This window comes from Schistocerca gregaria, chromosome 2 (assembly GCF_023897955.1).
Source record: "Schistocerca gregaria isolate iqSchGreg1 chromosome 2, iqSchGreg1.2, whole genome shotgun sequence".
NCBI classification, from domain to species: domain Eukaryota; kingdom Metazoa; phylum Arthropoda; class Insecta; order Orthoptera; family Acrididae; genus Schistocerca; species Schistocerca gregaria.
In genome coordinates this window covers 511,094,008-511,113,901 of record NC_064921.1, presented here as the reverse complement: position 1 = coordinate 511,113,901, position 19,894 = coordinate 511,094,008, and the positions used below count along the sequence as shown (strand labels likewise).

General features: G+C 42.5%; 1 protein-coding gene and 1 non-coding gene across 2 annotated transcripts in view; both read left to right on the top strand.

The window, feature by feature from the left end:
- The window catches only part of LOC126329244 (sushi, von Willebrand factor type A, EGF and pentraxin domain-containing protein 1), a 505,108-nt gene that overhangs the window by 472,949 nt on the left and 12,265 nt on the right, over positions 1-19,894 (top strand). The gene's annotated exons all lie outside the window — the stretch shown is intronic.
- Trnas-cga (transfer RNA serine (anticodon CGA)) lies at positions 5,950-6,024 on the top strand. Its single transcript has one exon. It is a non-coding gene; the product is annotated as a tRNA-Ser (tRNA).

Here is a 19,894-nt window from a genome sequence, read left to right as displayed (position 1 = left end):
CTTGAAAGCAGGACGTCACGATTTACAGGAAGGGTAGCATGGGAAGCCTCGTTAGGACCATCAGGAAGAATGATTCGGTGTCATTCTGGACTACTTTCGTAAACAGGTTCTGTTAGGGCAAGAATTTCCATGCAGACAAGATGAGACCTCAGGAAAGCTCTTACAACAACAAAAGTGACTGTCAACTATTTCTGCGACACTCTACGGTTTCCGAGAGGCAGACTTGGCTCTCATTTACATAGACATGTGACATCTGTACAATACTGACAGCCTTTAAATGCACCTGCGAGGGTGAGCCACTTTGCGAACATCTTGCTGGACCGCAGGCTAGGTGTCTGTACCAGCAACGGTACATAGATAGACATGTTTCCTCCTCCTAGAGGAGGAGAGCGGGAGAGTGGGGATGGGAATCCGAGATAATGGGGAAGAGGGGATTGCCTTGTAACCTTCCGATTAGCTAAGACGAAAAATGGGCATGTTACTGAAGAGAGTGACGTGCGGTCATGAGAGGAACTTCAGAACTCACTACATCGTTCTCAAAACAGTCTTAACAAGAAGCCGACGAGAAAGTTCAGACAATGACAAAAGAGTATGTCAAACCAAGGCATTGTATAGAATGCCGAGGGAGTATACAGAATGCCTAGAACTTAATGGCAAGATGTTAAACTTAATTTTAATTTAATACTGTTCCTAGGAAATGTGTAGAATGCCTAGGTACTTTATAAAATGCGATGGACATCGACAAGCTATAGAGCTACAATGAAATAACACATCCAGACCAGAAATTTATATATTTATTGAAAACTAGGTTAACATAAAATTCACGAAATGTTTACTTCGGCGGCTGTATAGCACCTATATTACCTGAACGTCCATTATAGTGTACTTCTTCATTGACACATAATGATGCTTTCTTTCAATAGACTTGGCTTTACTCAGATCCCTTATTATTTCGTTATAAGAAAAACGCAGTCTCTTGAAGAATTTCTCGTCATTATCTGTAACTGTCTGTAAAATCTTTGTTTCATTGCACGATCACTGACCACAACATTTTCATGATCATTGTGTACAACCGCCATCTTTGCGAAAGTGACACTCTGAAATAACTGACCTCCAACCGATCTGGGCAGAACTGTTACAACGATTATATCTGTCGATCTTGGAACTGTCAAAATCTTTAAATTGCCTTTCTTTGATGTATTGTCTTAAACGAAACCGGCATTCTATTAAATTTCTACGCAAAATATTAAGTAAGAGACACTTCATATGATTTATAATGATTTTTGGTATTTTACATATTGCCTAGGTACTCATAAAATGCTGGATTTCATTTTTTGTTGGTAACAAGTATAATCTATCAGTGACATCAGCATTTCAGTATCTTGCATGTGGACCATAGTACAATAATAACAGTGCATTCTGGAACATAGGATATCACCACTTCCCCCCCCCCCCCCCCCCCTCATGATGTCATCAGTAATTTCATCACATTTCTCCATCCTTTCCCCTCCCTTATGACATCATGCAATGCTGTCAGATTTTTCTTTATAGGTCAATTTTCCTGTATATAACATGGCGGGAAATTCAAATTTTGGCAGGGAATTAAAAAACACCCCAATTTTTCCTAGTGTGTTTTACTCTGCTCCCATGCTGGCACTACTGAAAGAGTATTGTTCTACGAAGTATATATCACAGGATATAAAAGATGGAGAAACAGTGGCAAATTCAAGGTTGTGCATTGTCATGTTGGTAGAAAAACGTCACTTGTGCTGAGTACAGAGTCCAAGATGAATGACCAGAGATACTGGCACAGTTCTACGACATCAGAATGCGTGGTGGCTATCTCTGCATACTAGGACAAAGTGGAAGTAAGCAGTCTGAACTTATCTGCTATTTACCACTGACATGGAAAACCACTGGACATGTTTTCCTCAAGCTATTATTCACTCAGTTGTGTATGGCCATATATCACAGTCAAGCCACTTAAGGAATTAAGGATAGCCCCTGGGGTTTCCCCCACTGATGCCACAGTTTCTTATGCTACACTTAAATAACTACTGGTAAAGGATAAACAGCTTCCCTACTCTAATGCTACAGCTAACAATCCACCACACCCCTCAAACATGACAGTTTAAACCATTTACCTCACCTAAGTTTTTAGTTAGTTCTCCTAAGCTTAAAATGGCGAGAAACTTCAAAATACACTTGTCCCAAGTTTAGAATGGTAAGAAGTTTAAAAAGCTCTGGTTGTCAGATTGGTTATTCTAACTTTAAAATTACGCAGCTCGCTGGTGCAACATCTACAGTTGTCAAATAATTGTCAGTGTCATGTGTAGTGGGATAGGACTGGGACAGGTGTGCACTTGCACCAGTGCTGTGCTTGGAGGATAATAGGCTGTGGCTGTGCCAACACTGTAGCCACTGTAACATCGCCAGTGACACATCGCACCACTTCCCACCAAGACAAGGAGTCCACTGCTGTAAGCCTTACACAATTACAGCGCACATGCCGTATTCACAATTGACCGGTAGACGCTCCAGTGGGCCACTTGTTCCTGTGTTCCCACCCGCTTTCAGCTGCACAGTACTAGTCTGAATTGGCCAGCTCCACGTCATCAGTTCAGAATGCAGACGGAAGTGTGCCAGTCGTACCCTACTCTAATTTTAGAACTGCACAATGGCTTACTATGTGAGTGATCATCCAGGCCACTACTATGATCCCTGTGCCAAATAACACCATTGCTAAAAGCTATAATAATCTTCTCTACAGGAACACATGGAACTACTTTTAAATCTGAACTTTCGTCTACATTAATAACAACATAAAATTTGTTGGAAAATCTCCTACCCAGTCGCAAATCCAGTTTGACATTTCATGTTTGTCACATGGCATCAATGTAGAACTTTACTGAACATGTTACCATCATAGGCAGACGTATCTACCGGTATTTTGGGTTCTACAAGCAAGTAGGTTGTAGGATATCCAAGTATGTTCGATTATAGTGAAATATTTGCTATAGGGCTGCCCTCACACTAGGCCCTGCTGGTTATAACTGATTCAATCCACTGATAACACTTCAGGGAACTCTGTTCATGCACTTGTATGTGGTACATTCAAGGTCATCCTCCCTCCTCTCACCTCCGGCCTGTCCCAGCACCTGAGACATGCTGGTTATAATGGGATTAAACAACTGACAAGACTTGTGGAAACTCGGTCCATGTACACATTTGTGGTTCATTCAAGATCAATCATTACTCCTCCCACCTGCAGAAGTTAAAGCCCTCCTCCCCCTCCTAGTACTTTATAACTAGAGCAACTGTGTTTGTGACATCAATCTTCTTCTGTTCAGCATAGGGAGCAGATCGGTTCTATTTGGCACCAGGAAGTCGGTATTTGTTATAAATAATAATAATAATATAATTATAATAAATTAATTTTATTATTATTCCAACTACAGTGGTTTTGTCCTACTGCTTTGATTTCACATCTGTGCCACGTCACATCAATGTCATGTGTTGCTTTATATCAACAACACGATGCTCTCAGCCGACCACAATGCTACCTTTGCTCAAAAGTATCGGAACAATGTGAAATATTTAACAGTTGTCTTCTATTGCTCCTCATTTGAAGTACGTGTCATGTAGTGAGAGGATCAGGCTGGAAGTATTTGTTATTGTGGCCAGGAATCCAAAGAGATCTGTACAAAACACGTGAAGGTTAAATGAGCACTTTATTTCAAAAAGAACACAAACTTATCTTCTTGTGCCTCCTAGATACAAGTACTTTGCTCTCAATTACTGCTTGCGGAACACAGGCTAATTAATGTCTTGCTGCTTCTCAATACCGATGCTCTCAAAGTGTGCAACTGAACTGGGCCGACCAGCGATGGGCGGCTGGTTAAATCAGCATGGACAGGTGGTGCTGAGCTCTACCTTCCTGGAGGTGTGTCACTGCCTGCTCTTACCACTGGCATGCAGGTCAGCACCATCTTGTTGCTGATTCGTGGCGCTTCGCTGATCAGGATGCTGTCGATGCTCTAAGACTTCACATTCGCCCCCCCCCCCCCCCCCACAAATGGAACTAACGCTGCATCCATGGCCATGCCCCACCATGCACCGCTGGGTCCATATCGAATGCTGGGATGAGCGTTGGGAAGTTGGGCTGTTGTGGTGGCAAGGGTGATGGGTCCAGATCGATTTGTTCCACAGGTGGTGCCAAAGGATCAAGAGGGCGCAACTGTGCTGACCACAAGATTCCAGCAGAATGCAAATTTGGGGAAAGAAAATTTGTGTAAGAATCTCACAATCGACAAGCACAAATCTGACTCTGATGGTGGTGCAGCAACCAAGCAGGACCCTGAATTAAATACATACAAGCGCCCAAATGTCAAAGAATCGTTCTCTCTCCTAGCACATAGTGTGAATAAAAACTCTGAAAAGAACAGAATATTAAGTGCAAAGCGATGCTTGTACAGCATGGCAGACGCTGTGTGCTATGTTAGGTGCAGCAACTGGAGCAGCATGGGACGGCGCCTGCCCTGTAGAACTTCTGCCGGTGACGCACTGTCCTGGAGCTGGGAGAGGTACTTTGTGAGGATAAGCAGCAGCACTTTCTCCCGTGTGTGAGAGGCACATAGTTTGTTCATCTGTTGCCTGAATGTATGCACAAATCATTTAGATTCTCTGTTGAACTGAGGATGAAATGGAGCACTGCTAATGTGAGTGATATCATTGGCTGTACAAATCTGTGCAAAGTCTTGAGTCTGCGGTCCGATGTCAGTAACCAACACATCGGGCAAACCTTCCAAACAAAAATAGATGACAGCCTGAATAGTATTATACAACGTAGTAAAGTTCATAGGCACTGCAAACGGATATTTTCTAAAAGAATTCACATCAATTAGTCAACGAGTGTTCCAAAAGGGACCATTAGAGTCAATATGTATTCATTGTCATATCGATTGAAACGTTGGCCAGGCGGAAAAGGTTTGTGGTGATGTCAATAGATTTTCAGCATGAGCACAGCTCTATGACGTCATCTATTCAGTGTGTGTGTCCATGCCCAGCCGAGTACAGTCCTGACGTGCTAACTGTTTTGCGCATACAGTTCCCCAATGTCCTTGGTGGAGCAATTACAACACAACTTTTTGCAACAGTTCAGGAATAAGTACACTCAATTGTTCAGAGTCATTTTGCAGTTAAGATCACACTGTACTGGACAGAGAGGCTATGCCGACGAGCAAAATATCAGCGCAAAAAAGAATTCTAAATATTTGTCACTGAATGAGGCCAATCATTACGGATGTAGTGCAACAAAAGATTCAAGTGGAGGTCTGCTTCTGTGGCTCATGACATTTTTCTATAGTGACGGGGAAAAGTTTGTAAAAGTTCAGTGTCCTGCTCATCAATCTGACAACAAGATGTGGCAGTAGTATCGAATTCAGAATCAGGACCAATAGCAAAGCGAGAAAGGCCATCAGCATTTGAATGCTTCAACATGGGCTGGTACAATGTTTCGTACTGATACTGTGACAATAACAAAGTCCAAAATTGCAGTTTCTGAGCTGTGTGTGGCAGAACAGGTTTGGATAGATGAAACAAGGAGTGAAGTGGTTTATGGTCCACCACTAGATAAAATTTAAGACCAGACAGATAATTGTTGAACTTTGTAATGAAGTAGATAATAGCGAGCCCTTCCTTCTCGATTTGGGAATAGTTAAACTGAGTCATGGTCAATAATTTGGAAGCGAAAGGGACCAGTCTGTCCTGTGAACCAAATCTGTGCGAGAGCACGGCTTTAATTTCGTACAAAGTATCATCCACTGCCAAAATCACAGGCTTAGCGGGAAAGAAATGAACAAGACACCCGTCACCAGAATGCGTCCTGACTCTGTTTGGTCCAAACAAAAGGCACTAAACAAGGCATTTTTTTGAAACTTCCTGACGGAGTGCTTGGGTAGCTCAGTTGGTAGAGCACTTGCCCGCGAAAGGCAAAGGTCCCGAGTTCGAGTCTCGGCCCGGCACACAGTTTTAATCTGCCAGGAGGTTTCATAATCAGCGCACACTCCGCTGCAGAGTGAAAATCTCATTCTGAAGGCATTTTTTAGTTGGAATTCTGACTCTCTTTGGTTTAAATAAGAGGCATATTCTTCTGGAGGCGAGATCTGGGCTGCGTTGGGCATAAACTGGATATAATATGTCACCTTCCCGAGAACTGATTGCAATTCCGTCACGTTCCATGAGGCAAGGAGGTCCCTCATGGCCAGGTAAAGACCTTGGCTATTAAGAACATGGCCCAAATACTCAATTTCAGTCCAAAAAAAATGCACAATTTTCCAGGTGTCACTTCAAACCTGCAGCTGAAAGTAGTTGAAAAAGCATACAAAGGTAACTGATATGTGACCTGAGGTGTATATCCTGACTACAATATCGTCCAAGTAATTTAAACAGAAATAACTTTTACAGAAAGCTGTTCTAAGTAGCGTTGGAATATGGCAGGCACAGAAGCGCCAGTAAAGGGTAAGTGCAAAAATTTAAAGAGCCCTAAATGTGTTGTCCACAAACACCTTCTGAGACTCCTCACCTAGCGGAATTTGTAAATACGCATCACATCAGTTTTTGAAAAATAGCAGCTCGCACGAAGCCTGTCAATTAATTCCTGGGGGTGAGGCAACGGGTAAGTATCAATTACTGTTTGTGTATTCACAGTGGGTTTAAAGTCAACACAAAGACAAAGTATTCCAGAAGTCTTTGGTAAGAATACTGAGCGTGAAGCCCATTGACTAGCCTGTATAGGAACAATAACACCACTGTCTTGCCATTCCTGAAGTTCACTTGCAACTTTGTCTCTAAGCACATGAGGGATGGGATGCCCTCGAAAAACCTTAGCTTGCGCGTATGTCCTTCAGTGTAATTTGCACCACAAAATTATTTGCTCTGGACAGTCCTTCAGAAAATAAATCAGGAAACTCCGCAATCAACTGAGTAACTCTGCCTTTTGGGTTGAAAGCAGAAATAGAAAGTACATTGTCCTGAATACGAAGACAAAAAGAAAAAAAAAATTGAACCTAACCCAAAAATATTTTAAGTCTTTCGGACGTAAAATTGTAAATGTCACAGTTCTGGTGTGAGACTGGAATATGGCAGGCAAACTACATGTACCAAGCAATGGAATGTCTTAATCATTATACACAGTAACTGGTCTGCAAGGTTTCGTCAACTGTGGTGAGCAGAACTGCTCATAAGTGGCATGATTCAGCAATGTAACGGAAGCGCCAGTGTCTCACTGAAGTTACACATAGTGTTTGGCAGTGACTGAGTTCACAAACAGTTTGTCTGACTGCCATTGCACAGCACTTGGGCAAGGTGAAGACACATAAAGAATCTGATCATTATTAGTACCAGTAGCAGGTATAGTAAAAACTACATACACTGACTGTGACGGTGCCCTGCACTTCGAGAGCGAGTGTGGGCACAGTTATTTCTATTGCTCGCACACAGATTTCCATAAGGAAAGCAAGTCACGTTCTGCGAAGGGCAATGTTGTCTTTTACGTGTAGAAAAGCAATGGGGGCATGCCTTTACAGCAGACACACTCGTTGATTCTTGTATACTCTGGCCGTGGCGCAGTGGCTCATATGCGTGCAGTGGTCAGTTGCAATGCCATACCTGTTTTTCACTTTGCATTATAGTGCAAATGGGGGGGTACGTAAAAATTTCCCGCGGCACCGTCACACGAGTCCTAATATTCAATAATGTGTAACACTTGAGTCCAGGCAGGATCAGAATGTTTGAGAATTTCTTCACGAATCCTATTTGCTAGTACATTGTACCTAATCGCATCACGAATCATTGTTTAATTATAATACTGTCCACAGCTACACTGAATACGACACTGTCTTGTAAAACACAGAAATTCAGTGACCCACTAATGGTATGTCTGTTCTGGATTTTTCCGCAACAGAAAGAACTTGTAACAAGCTACAGCAACATGTACTTCATCCTCATAATACTTAGTGAGGGCAGAAAGTAAATCTTCAAAATCTAACAACTCCAGCATAATAGTTGGGAATAACTTCTGAGCGAGGCTGTAAACTCGTGTGTCGGCCATTGACAAGAAAAAATAACGTTTCACAATACTTTGCACTTCATGAGTAGCCAAACGAGCACTGAAGTGAGTGCAGTATTCGTTTCATTCCTTTTTGTTGTTCACCGAAAGCTCAGAATGGTGGAATGCACGGTCGTGGTGCTGTGGATTTGGCTGGCTGTTGTGGCGGAGTGGACGCAGCAGTGCCACGTGCAATAAAACGGGCTGCTGGAATGCTGCCATCAACAGTGACATTTGTTTGTTTTGAAACTGAATAAACTGAATTAGATCAAAGCCAAGAGCAGCCGGAGGCATATTCACAGGTGTTGTAGGGGGAGGAGGGGGGTTAGAAGACATTTTAATGAGAGGACCGCTGAAATAAGTAATTATACACAAGTAATAGCAATGGCCCATCGAAAGAAAAGAGAGCAGTATTATTGACGAGCTGTGAAGGAGTGGCGTAGAACAAATGCAGCGTTAGCTCTCGAATCCTTGTCACCAGATTTTGTGTCGACTACTGTGGGAGTCAGCATGGACACAAAAAAGGAAGGAGAGAATTTGCGAAGCCTACTGGCAGGAATCCAAAAAGATCTGTACAAAACACTTGAAGATTAAATGAACACTGCCGGCCGCGGTGGTCTCGCGGTTAAGGCGCTCAGTCCGGAACCGCGCGACTGCTACGGTCGCAGGTTCGAATCCTGCCTCGGGCATGGATGTGTATGATGTCCTTAGGTTAGTTAGGTTTAAGTAGTTCTAAGGTCTAGGGGACTGATGACCACAGCTGTTAAGTCCTATAGTGATCAGAGCCATTTGAACTTTAAATGAACACTTTATTTCTAAAAAGAAAACAAACGTATCTTCTTGTGCCTCCCGTGTCTCCTTCATACAAGCACTTTACTCTCTATTGCTATTCGCTGAACGCAGGCTAACTAATGTCTTCCTATTACTCAGTACTGGTGCTCTAGAAGTCTGCGGCCGCACTGGGCCGAGCAGCGATGGCCAGCTGGTTAAATCAGCGTTGACTGTAGATGTAGATGTAGATGTAGAGATGTAGACACAGCTGCTGAACTCTGTCTACCTGGAGGTGGCGCTGCCTGCCCTTTCCATGGGCACAAGGGTCAGCGTCTTCTTGATGCTGTTTCACTGCATTGTGTTGGTTGGCGTGGAGTCGATGCTTTAGGTAACAAATTAATTTTATTGTTATTCCAGTCATGCAAATGTTATCATTCGTGTTGGGAGCAGAGACCAGCCACCATCCCCAGATGGATAAGAATACATGTAAATAATCTTGTAATTAGTTGCAATTGTGTATTAATTTTTTGTAATTCTTACATTTTTTTCGAATACTGACATCTCTATGAAAATATGATGTTAACCAATTACCACAGTGCATTACTTAACAACAAACACACCCTTGCAAGACTTTAGTTATTAAAGAAATACCACAGAGCAATATATAAACAAATAAACTCTTGCTAAGTGATCCATACGTTTCCAGCGTGTGTAACACCATAGTATGTGTGTTAAGACGAGCACTTTCCCCTACTGGTAGGAACAATGACACCACAACATATTCCACAAATTTTTTGTAAATACGAATCAAATGTATGATGTAAGACACTAGTGTATGATAACAAGCCAAACTTCTGTAAGTATTACAGTTTTATCGATTTACAAGATTGTCCACCAAAGGCGCTTGTAGATATGGTACTCATGAATTAGCACAGTGCTACAAGTAACCACCAAAACTGGTGCTGTGTCATGAGATCCTTGTAGAAAGGGGTTCACCTACCAGACTGCCTAGAGTATGGAGATTCTGGCCTCAGCATCTGAACCAAATCGAGCTGCTAGCACTACACTAGCCTATCATCCCAGCAATGGTAGGAAAGTCTGCATTATTTAAACAATGTATGTGTAATCGTTTTTGACACGACCGACATGGTTAGGGACAAGCACCTCTCCTTCTCCAACAATTATGATTTTAATATTTTAATTATTTTAATAGTTATATATTTTAATACATATACTAATACATGCTTATGTATGGGCGATGTCATTTTTGGAAAACAGTGGTCCCAAGCAGAATAAAAAAGAGTAAGAAGACATGTAATTACAATCAACGTGCCACACACAGCACAACACAGGGTGGTTCAAAATGAATATACGGGTTTTAAGGCTTTGTAGCATCTATTACATTCACCTTACAATTATAAAAATTGCATCGAATGAAAGAGCAACTCAGACAGTTTTGTTTGTGTGCTTGTACACAAAGGAAAGAGAATAGAGAGAGCCAAGAGTGACTGAACAACATGTTGAACGAGTGAGAGCCTTTCACGCATAGCCCCAAGAAATCATTCGGAAGGCTAGTAGTGATTAGCAGTTCCAGTGACATCTGTGTGGAGTTTTAAGGAGACGCCTACAACTATGTCCTTATCGTTTGCAATTGTTACAAGCTCCAAAGCCTACAGAGAATGGTTTACATGCTAACTTTGCAACCGAAATGTTGCTGCATGGCGATGAAGATTTTCTGGATCGTGTCATCTGCAGTGATGAATCGATATTTCATTTAAGTGGAAATGTGAACACAAGTAATGTGCGCATCTGGGGGTCAACAAATCCCCATGAGACGGTATAGATGGAAAGGGACTAAGCTGAATTTCTCTGTGCCATGTCCCGGCAGAACGTTTATGAGGAGCCTTTCCTTTTCAGTGATGCAACTATAACTGGTGTTTCTTATCTTGATGCTCTCAATTATGGCTCTTTTCCTCAACTGGAAGAAGCTGAACCACAGAACTTTATTTGACAGCAGGATGGCGCGCCTCCTCATTGGCATAACTCAGTACGTGCGTGGTTAGATGACGTTGTACCTTAATGCTGGATTTGCTGCAAGGGGCCAAATGCCTGAGCTTGTTTTGCATGACCTTCATCTTCATACACGAGCTGACTCAATGAGACTTTTGCATATGGGGATCCATAACGGATCTTATGTATGAGTCTTGGCTATCCGCTGACCCACCTGATTTTAGAAACAGCGTTGTTGCAACAATAATACCAGACCCATTGAGCACGGTATGGGAAGAACTCCCATACCGACTCGGTGTCAGGTGAATGATGGTCACACTGAACACTTGTACGAAAAACTGTTTCAGCTGCTCTTTCATTTGATGTATTATTTATAATTGTAAGGTGAATGTAATATATGCTACAGAGCCTTAGAACCCATAAATTCATTTTGAAACGTCCTGTATGCAAACAAACAAACTCTTGCTATAATCCTACATATTAGTGTGTGATATCACTATAAGACTCGTAAATAATACAAAAAAATCCAAGTATGTGTGAAAATGGATTGAAAACCCTGATAAATTTCTAGGAAATATTTTTTGTTTCGCCATCATAGTTGGTATTATTCCCAGGATTGTATAAGGAATTTCAAGAATGTACAGCATACAGTTTATTGCTGATCGCAGTCTGAACTGGTAAGTGTGTCGACTGCAATTGAGAATGGAGAACACCGAGTTCTGGGCTGTTATTAAACATCTCCATTTGGAGGGTTGGACTGCCGTGCAGATCGAAACAGAATTGCATGTAGTTCACATGGACTCTGCACCATCATTGAAGACCACTTATTTTTGGATTATTGAATTTAAACAAGGTTGGACACGCTTGGAAGACAAAGTGCGCTTCGACCGACCAGCTGAGGTTACCACAAAGGAAACAATTGACAAAATTCATGATATGCTAATCAAGAACACCGAATAAAAATTCTTGAGGTTGCTGTGACTGTACGCATCTCAACTGAGCAAGTGCATAATATTCTTCACGGAGAACTGGCTATGGGGAAGCTGTGTGTCAAACAGGTGCTGCGATTGCTCGCAGTCAACCAAAACCGCACCTGGCACAACATTTCAACAGAATGTCTGGTGATGTTTAATCGCAATCGGCAAAAAAAAGAAAAAGTCGCCATACACATATGTCATAAATGCAGAATCCCCGCCATTGGATAAGAATGATAAAGAAATATATTGTATTAAAATCCACAAAAAAAAAACTGCGAGGAAAAGCATATGTGCAAACCTTCGTAGTTGGCTAGCGAAGGAATGGCGTGCTGTGAAGCTGTCCACGGGATACTAGCCACCTGCGTAACTCTCTGGTCGCATTAGTCAGGTTCCAGGGACTATCATCGAGTGTTAGACGATAAGGTCGCGAGGGAACACCCTGAACGCCCACATGCTGCTGACACTTGCGGTCGCCAGTAGCAGGGGCTTGATAAAGCGCCACAAGTCGAAGGCGTGCTCCGGCACATACACTAATATTCTTTATTACGTATTCCTCTATTTGTCGGGAAAAAAAACATGCCACGACTCTTGTCTTGGAGGCTGGAAACGCTTATTTCTTCAATGCTTATCCCTTTAACACTCACTGATTGTAATAACATCGCCAGTAGCGGATCCACATGGGGGTCTAAGGGGTTGAAGTCGTTGTTGGCCCCTGACGAAAAGGTGCCAATTATCAAATTCCCCTTCACTAGTAATTAGGATCGCGCCATTTGTAGACACGGAGGAGTTTGGCTTTGTGAGGAAATAACGAAATGATGGGACAGTATAATCTCGAAGGGTTCAAATGCAGAGAAAAATTGGAATTGGAGCTCGAATCCCAATTCCAGTGCAAATATTTTCAAAATCTCAAGATCAATTAAAATTATAAATATAGGCCCACTGACCCTGAAATTGGTTCATGAATTAAAATAGCATTACTAGTGTAAGAAAGAGATAGGGACAGACTTTCAGCAAGCAGAAAATTCAGCCTCTGTCAGCCAGAACTAATCTAACTCTGTTCTATTCAGTAGCGAATGGACATGATTAATGTTGATTTGGAACAACAGCACAGTCCTACATTCTTTACTTCGCATGACTGAAGGAGAAGAGCATATGCTTTTAGAAACTGGTATGCCCAGTGGGAATCAAACCCACTCCTTAGACATTACAACCTAGCCTCAGTCCAACCAACCACTGAGTTTCACATGTGTTAGCATCAGGTTTTTGTCATTATGAGCTACCCAGCACCCAGAATGAGAAGTGTTGACTTCCACTTGAGCTGCTGGTTGTGAATAATCTATTTGTTGTCTAGTAGTCAACGTCATGCAGTGTGAACGCAAAGCCGTGATATCAAACCCAATCTTTTTGTTTCTTTTCTAAGCCATATTTCGTTTGTCTGCTAAGAGCATCAACTGACAGAATGTCAAGAGACAGTTTCGTTGATTTCCTAAACAGCCAGGAAAGAAAAATCTTGTGGAAATAAGATTGAGAATGGGCTTATGGGTGTCTGTCATGGGAAGACTAACTTTGGCGCCTTCAGCCAGCCGCTGCTTCATACAGACTGGCATCCGGCCAAGTGACTGCGACGCAACGGCATGGAGCTGATTATCTCCAGCAGACTTTTCTGTGCTCGAATTAGCAAGTATAACATTATGGAACGTTGCTTGTAATACCATGTTTCAGCATGCTCCGTGGCATGTTGCTAACAGCGTATTTAACTATGCTTTTATTTTGTTCAAGTTTATAGTATAGCTCGTGCTAAGACAGATTGAATATTTCTCATCTTTGACGTTATGAGGAGCGTCGTTATGCATCAGAGAACGGAGTCTAAAATGGAGGAAAGTCTAACAATTGTGACATTGTGTACTGTTTGTGTGTAATAAAATCGTGAAAGCAATGGAGGCAATTCGAAACACCCGCGCCCTCTATGGAGTAAGCGCTATCGAGGAAGTCAAGTTGCATCGTTGCAAGTACGATCGGTTTAAGATAAATTAAGCACCACATCCAGAAATACAAACAGGCGTAGGTGAAAGACGTTACTGCGTCGTACTGCTATAGTTGAGCCGGCCGCGGTGGTTTCGCGGTTCTAGGCGCGCAGTCCGGAACCGTGCGACTGCTACGGTCGCAGGTTCGAATCCTGCCTGGGGCATGGATGTGTGTGATGTCCTTAGGTTAGTTAGGTTTAAGTAGTTCTAAGTTCTAGGCTACTGATGACCACAGCAGTTAAGTCCCATAGTGCTCAGAGCCATTTTTTTTCTATAGTTGATGACGGTGTATCCGATTATTAGAAAGTGTGATGACCGATTAACCCTCGTACGACACTTGCTTTCAATAGTCAAGCAGAGGTTAAAAGAAAGGAAGGGAAATTACGATGCAACATCTAGTCGAAAACGTGATTTTTGCCTTAATAGTTTGAGGAGGTCGCTGCAAACACAAATCAGTGCGCCCTGATGACGAGTTGAAGTACCGTATGGTAACTACATAAGGGAAAAATAGTGGATAAGCATAACATTATCTCAAAATATGACCTGTATACTTCCACAAAATGTATTGTTATTGATATACATCTGGTAACACAAAGACGGTGCTTTGTGTTTCGAAGTGCTTCACAGTGATGTGTCCTTCCATTTGACATTTGTTGCCAACAATTGACTTGCCCTGCAATCACACAATAACAGATGCGACCTGGAAGACAGCACCAAGGAGTTTGATTGGGAAACATTCCTACTGCACATTTTCTAATCAGACATCTGCATTTGTTTACCTTTCTCACTCCTTATCAATTACCACCAAGAATGTTAGCTATTGTTTAATTTTGTTTGTTCTGTTTTGGCGATTGCTCTTTAAATGTGACTTAACTCAAAATCAGCAGGTCGCTACGTGTGTGGGATCAAAAAACTACCTGCACATTATCAGACGGTTTTCGATAACGAGTTGGAATATATTGTTGACAATTTCTCTGATATATGTGTCTACTTCGTTCAGTAACCTAACGGGAACTGCTATTAATTTGCACTACACGAATACAGCAGGTATCTCATAATAATATCATACAACAAATGACTATATTAATTAAAAGTCTTTTGTCATACTCAAGTAGCTTTACCAGACTGGAACCTAATAAGACGATATGGATGTGATAGTACTTGCTGAATGGAACACAGTTAACAGAATAATCAGTGATATGATTTCATTAACAGATTTCGAGACTCCGGAAGTGTCCGATTGCACCGATCTGCATTGACTCATGACGTCATCGGTACGGCCGAAATGGCTATTGTAAGCGTCTCCAATATGGCACCTATGATGTCACTACATTCACACGGAAACAAACACGAAATACGTATAATTAAGACAATAACACCTCCCTCCAAAAATTCAAACTAATGAGGCAGCCGCGGGAACACACACACTCCACACACACACACACACACACACACACACACACACACACACAGAGGGCGTGCGATCAAACACAACAAGACGACATCTACAAACACAACCAACTCATAAACTCAGCGCTGTAATGACGTCACACACTACAACACCCTTACATCATGGGTCAAAGCAGACGGGTGGAATCGGACGCTTCCGTTGCCCCTGCCTTTCGTAAGTGGTCAATCTATTTAGGTGTGCATCTAGTGCATCGACGATGCAGCAGCTTACTTACTTTTCCTGTGACGTCATGAGATGTACTCCAGTATTTATCGTGAGTGAGAAGAATGGAAAGTTGCACAGACCACTGCAATACATATGAAAGAAAATAAATGTAATTGACTTAGATACTGATCCATTTCATTGACATCAAAATGAAGCAGGACATGTGAAAAATACTTTTTCCGATGTTGTGATTATCCCAAAATATACACTCCTGGAAACTGAAATAAGAACACCGTGAATTCATTGTCCCAGGAAGGGGAAACTTTATTGACACATTCCTGGGGTCAGATACATCTCATGATCACACTGACAGAACCACAGGCACATAGACACAGGCAACAGAGCATGCACAACGTCGGCACTAGTACAGTGTATATCCACCTTTCGCAGCAATGCAGGCTGCTATTCTCCCATGGAGACGATCGTAGAGATGCTGGATGTAGTCCTGTGGAATGGCTTGCCATGCCATTTCCACCTGGCGCCTCAGTTGGACCAGCGTTCGTGATGGACGTGCAGACCGCGTGAGACGACGCTTCATTAAGTCCCTAACATGCTCAATGGGGGACAGATCCGGAGATCTTGCTGGCCAGGGTAGTTGACTTACACCTTCTAGAGCACGTTGGGTGGCACGGGATACATGCGGACGTGCATTGTCCTGTTGGAACAGCAAGTTCCCTTGCCGGTCTAGGAATGGTTGAACGATGGGTTCGATGACGGTTTGGATGTACCGTGCACTATTCAGTGTCCCCTCGACGATCACCAGAGGTGTACGGCCAGTGTAGGAGATCGCTCCCCACACCATGATGCCGGGTGTTGGCCCTGTGTGCCTCGGTCGTATGCAGTCCTGATTGTGGCGCTCACCTGCACGGCGCCAAACACGCATACGACCATCATTGGCACCAAGGCAGAAGCGACTCTCATCGCTGAAGACGACACGTCTCCATTCGTCCCTCCATTCACGCCTGTCGCGACACCACTGGAGACGGGCTGCACGATGTTCGGGCGTGAGCGGAAGACGGCCTAACGGTGTGTGGGACCGTAGCCCAGCTTCATGGAGACGGTTGCGAATGGTCCTCGCGATACCCCAGGAGCAATAGTGTCTCTAATTTGCTGGGAAGTGGCGGTGCGGTCCCCTACGGCACTGCGTAGTATCCTACGGTCTTGGCGTGCATCCGTGCGTCGCTGCGGTCCGGTCCCAGGTCGTCAGGCACGTGCACCTTCCGCCGACCACTGGCGACAACATCGATGTACTGTGGAGACCTCACGCCCCATGTGTTGAGCAATTCGGCGGTACGTCCACCCGGCCTCCCGCATGCCCACTATACGCCCTCGCTCAAAATCCGTCAACTGCACATACGGTTCATGTCCACGCTGTCGCGGCATGCTACCAGTGTTAAAGACTGCGATGGAGCTCCGTATGCCACGGCAAACTGGCTGACACTGACGGCGGCGGTGCACAAATGCTGCGCAGCTAGCGCCATTCGACGGCCAACACCACGGTTCCTGGTGTGTCCGCTGTGCCGTGCGTGTGATCATTGCTTGTACAGCCCTCTCGCAGTGTCCGGAGCAAGTTGGTGGGTCTGACACACCGGTGTCAATGTGTTCTTTTTTCCATTTCCAGGAGTGTATTAGCAATTGACATCAAACTAGCAAGGATCTGGAAAGTATCACTCTACTGAGACACAGCTGGCACTTTATTCACACAACATACTGTGAACAAGGGCTCTCAAATTGCTCCCGTATTTATAGAGTTTCAAAAAGGCTTTTTAAATGATTCCCCATAAGCGGCTTCCAACAACACTGCTGCCCTATAGACTATTGTTTCAGTTGTAGAACTGGATTCATTAAATTCTGTTATTCTGCCTGAATGGTCACAGTTTGCAGTAACTGACGGGACATCACCTAATGAAACAAAAGTGATGAGTGTGATTCCGCAAGTAAATTTAGATTTGTGGCAGGTAGTGCTGCCATCTAGTAAACTCCTCAGAAGAGTAAAGTGAACTGTGAAATGATGTTGAAAATATATTATCACGATGCAAAACGTGACAACTGACGTTTAACATAAAATATGTGAGATTCTCCACATCAATACAAAAACAAAATTTGTTAAAGTTCACTTGCACGTTAAATCAGTCACATTTAATGATTGTCGATTCAACTAACATGAGTGATTCAGTGCATGTGAAAATGTGTGGCTGGCTCCATTTGCACTGAACTTGTATTTTGTTGATGATCTTCAATACAGCTATCACTTTAATTAAAGATGGAATACATGGCCTGTATGAGTAAATTGTGTGGGGCCTACTGCATGTCTTAATCTGGGTTTTCACAAAACCTATTGCTGTTAGATACAGCACACCAATTACAAAAGACTTACACTTTCACTGGGCAGAGCTGCTTATGTACAATGAACAGTCAAACTACTAAGAAATATAGAGTATTGGGGAATATACTGATATCATGGAGAGCACAAAGTAAATAGTCCCAAGTTTATCTCAGAGACATTGTTCACATGGGGAGAACTCATGTCATTCTGTATTTTTCCTTTTTTTGTAGTGAGTGGTGAAGGTGACATGATAATCCCTATAAATATGAAGTTAGTGGAGTAATTATGAACTATGAAGACTTTGGAAAGTTGAAAGTGAGTGTTTTAAATAATTACGGGTCATGCAGTCCAGAGCTCTAGATTCAGGAATATTAATTAAGATAAGAAGTGCGAGTACAGAACTCATCAGATATACTATCTGCAGCACAGGGCCTACCGGTTAGAACCGCTGCGTCTAGATCATGGGGTCCCAGGTTCAATTCCTGACTGGGTCAGAGAATTTCTTCATTCGGGGACTGGGTGTTCATGTTGTCCAAATCACTTCATCTCATCTTCATCAATGTGCAAGTTGCTAAAATGGTGTAAAATAGGAAGACTTGCACCAGCGGCCGTACAACATGGCACCTCATGGCCAGTAATGGCATATGATCATTTAATTTCAATTTCCATCAGATATGCTGTACGTAAAATGTGGGTGTTCTTATGTATGGCTAGGTAATATAAAACATAAATGGAACAAACAATAAAATTATGGTAGGTGACAATCTATATTTTCTAATTATCACAGTTGTATAAAGAGGTTAGGCAGATCTGTAAAGCCACTGCATGAAACTGGTATTATGTTAAAATAAAAAAACACTATACATCCTGTCACTTTTTCCACACATGAAATCACTGGAAAGCAATTCAAAAATGTCATTTCATTTAATAATCATAGATTTTAGTCGGTAAAGCAAAAATCTCCTACAAAAAGTGAGTCTTAATATTTTGTACAATTATATTTGAGACATGTTCTAAAAAGTTGATTTATGAGAGGTCCAAATCTTTCTCTTCATGAAATCATGCACTGTTGTACTTTAATTGATTGTATATGTACTGTTGCTCCAATGTCACTTATAATGAATTCTGACAATTTCATAAATCAAAATGTTGCTTCTTTCAACATGTTTCTGTAAATTACTGGATAAAGATGCTCAGTATATTTCTTACCGTTTTGATTAGGCTGGTTAAACACAAAAAACCCAGGAAATACTATAAACAATTCTAATTTTTGCACAAATGTCATGCAGCTGGGTGTCGAGGGTAAATGCAGGGCTTGCTCACAAGGCGTATACTGCACACAAGGTGTGCAGACACCGTGTGCAGCATGTCCACTAGGGCACACCACTCCACAACCAGGAGCAGGAACAGCAGAAGAATGCTCACTGCCTGTGCGTCCACCTAGAACTCACCTTAACAACACTCTTAGCACTTGTGTGCCATGCAGTAATGGTGCAAATCAACCAGAAGCACAGAAGTCTTTCTGCATATAGTGCCCTTGAGATACGAGTACCAAAGGAACAGCTGCAGTAAGTTGTTAGCATACTCCACATTTCAACTGAGAGTAATGCTGTTACTTTCAGAAATGATGTTCGATAAAGAATATGGACATGCTACTGAATCTGATAGTTCATATGACAGACAGTGCGGCATGTGACAGTAATTTGTTTCATTCGCAGCAAGACTTCATGTAGGAAATATTTCCAGCCATCAGTTCTGTCAGTCAATTATGGAACCATACAATATCAAACTGCATTTGAATAAACTTGACAGTATTTAAAGTATGGTAAATTTTCAGCTTCACATTTTCTGAGTTTGAAGACCGATGATTCAATTGTATATTTGGTTTCCATTTTTCAATGACTCCTTACCCTCTCCCTTAAAACCCACATCCTTTCGTCTTTCTCTCTCCTTCCCTCTTTCTTGAAGAAGCAACCATCGGTTGCGAAAGCTAGTAATTCTGTG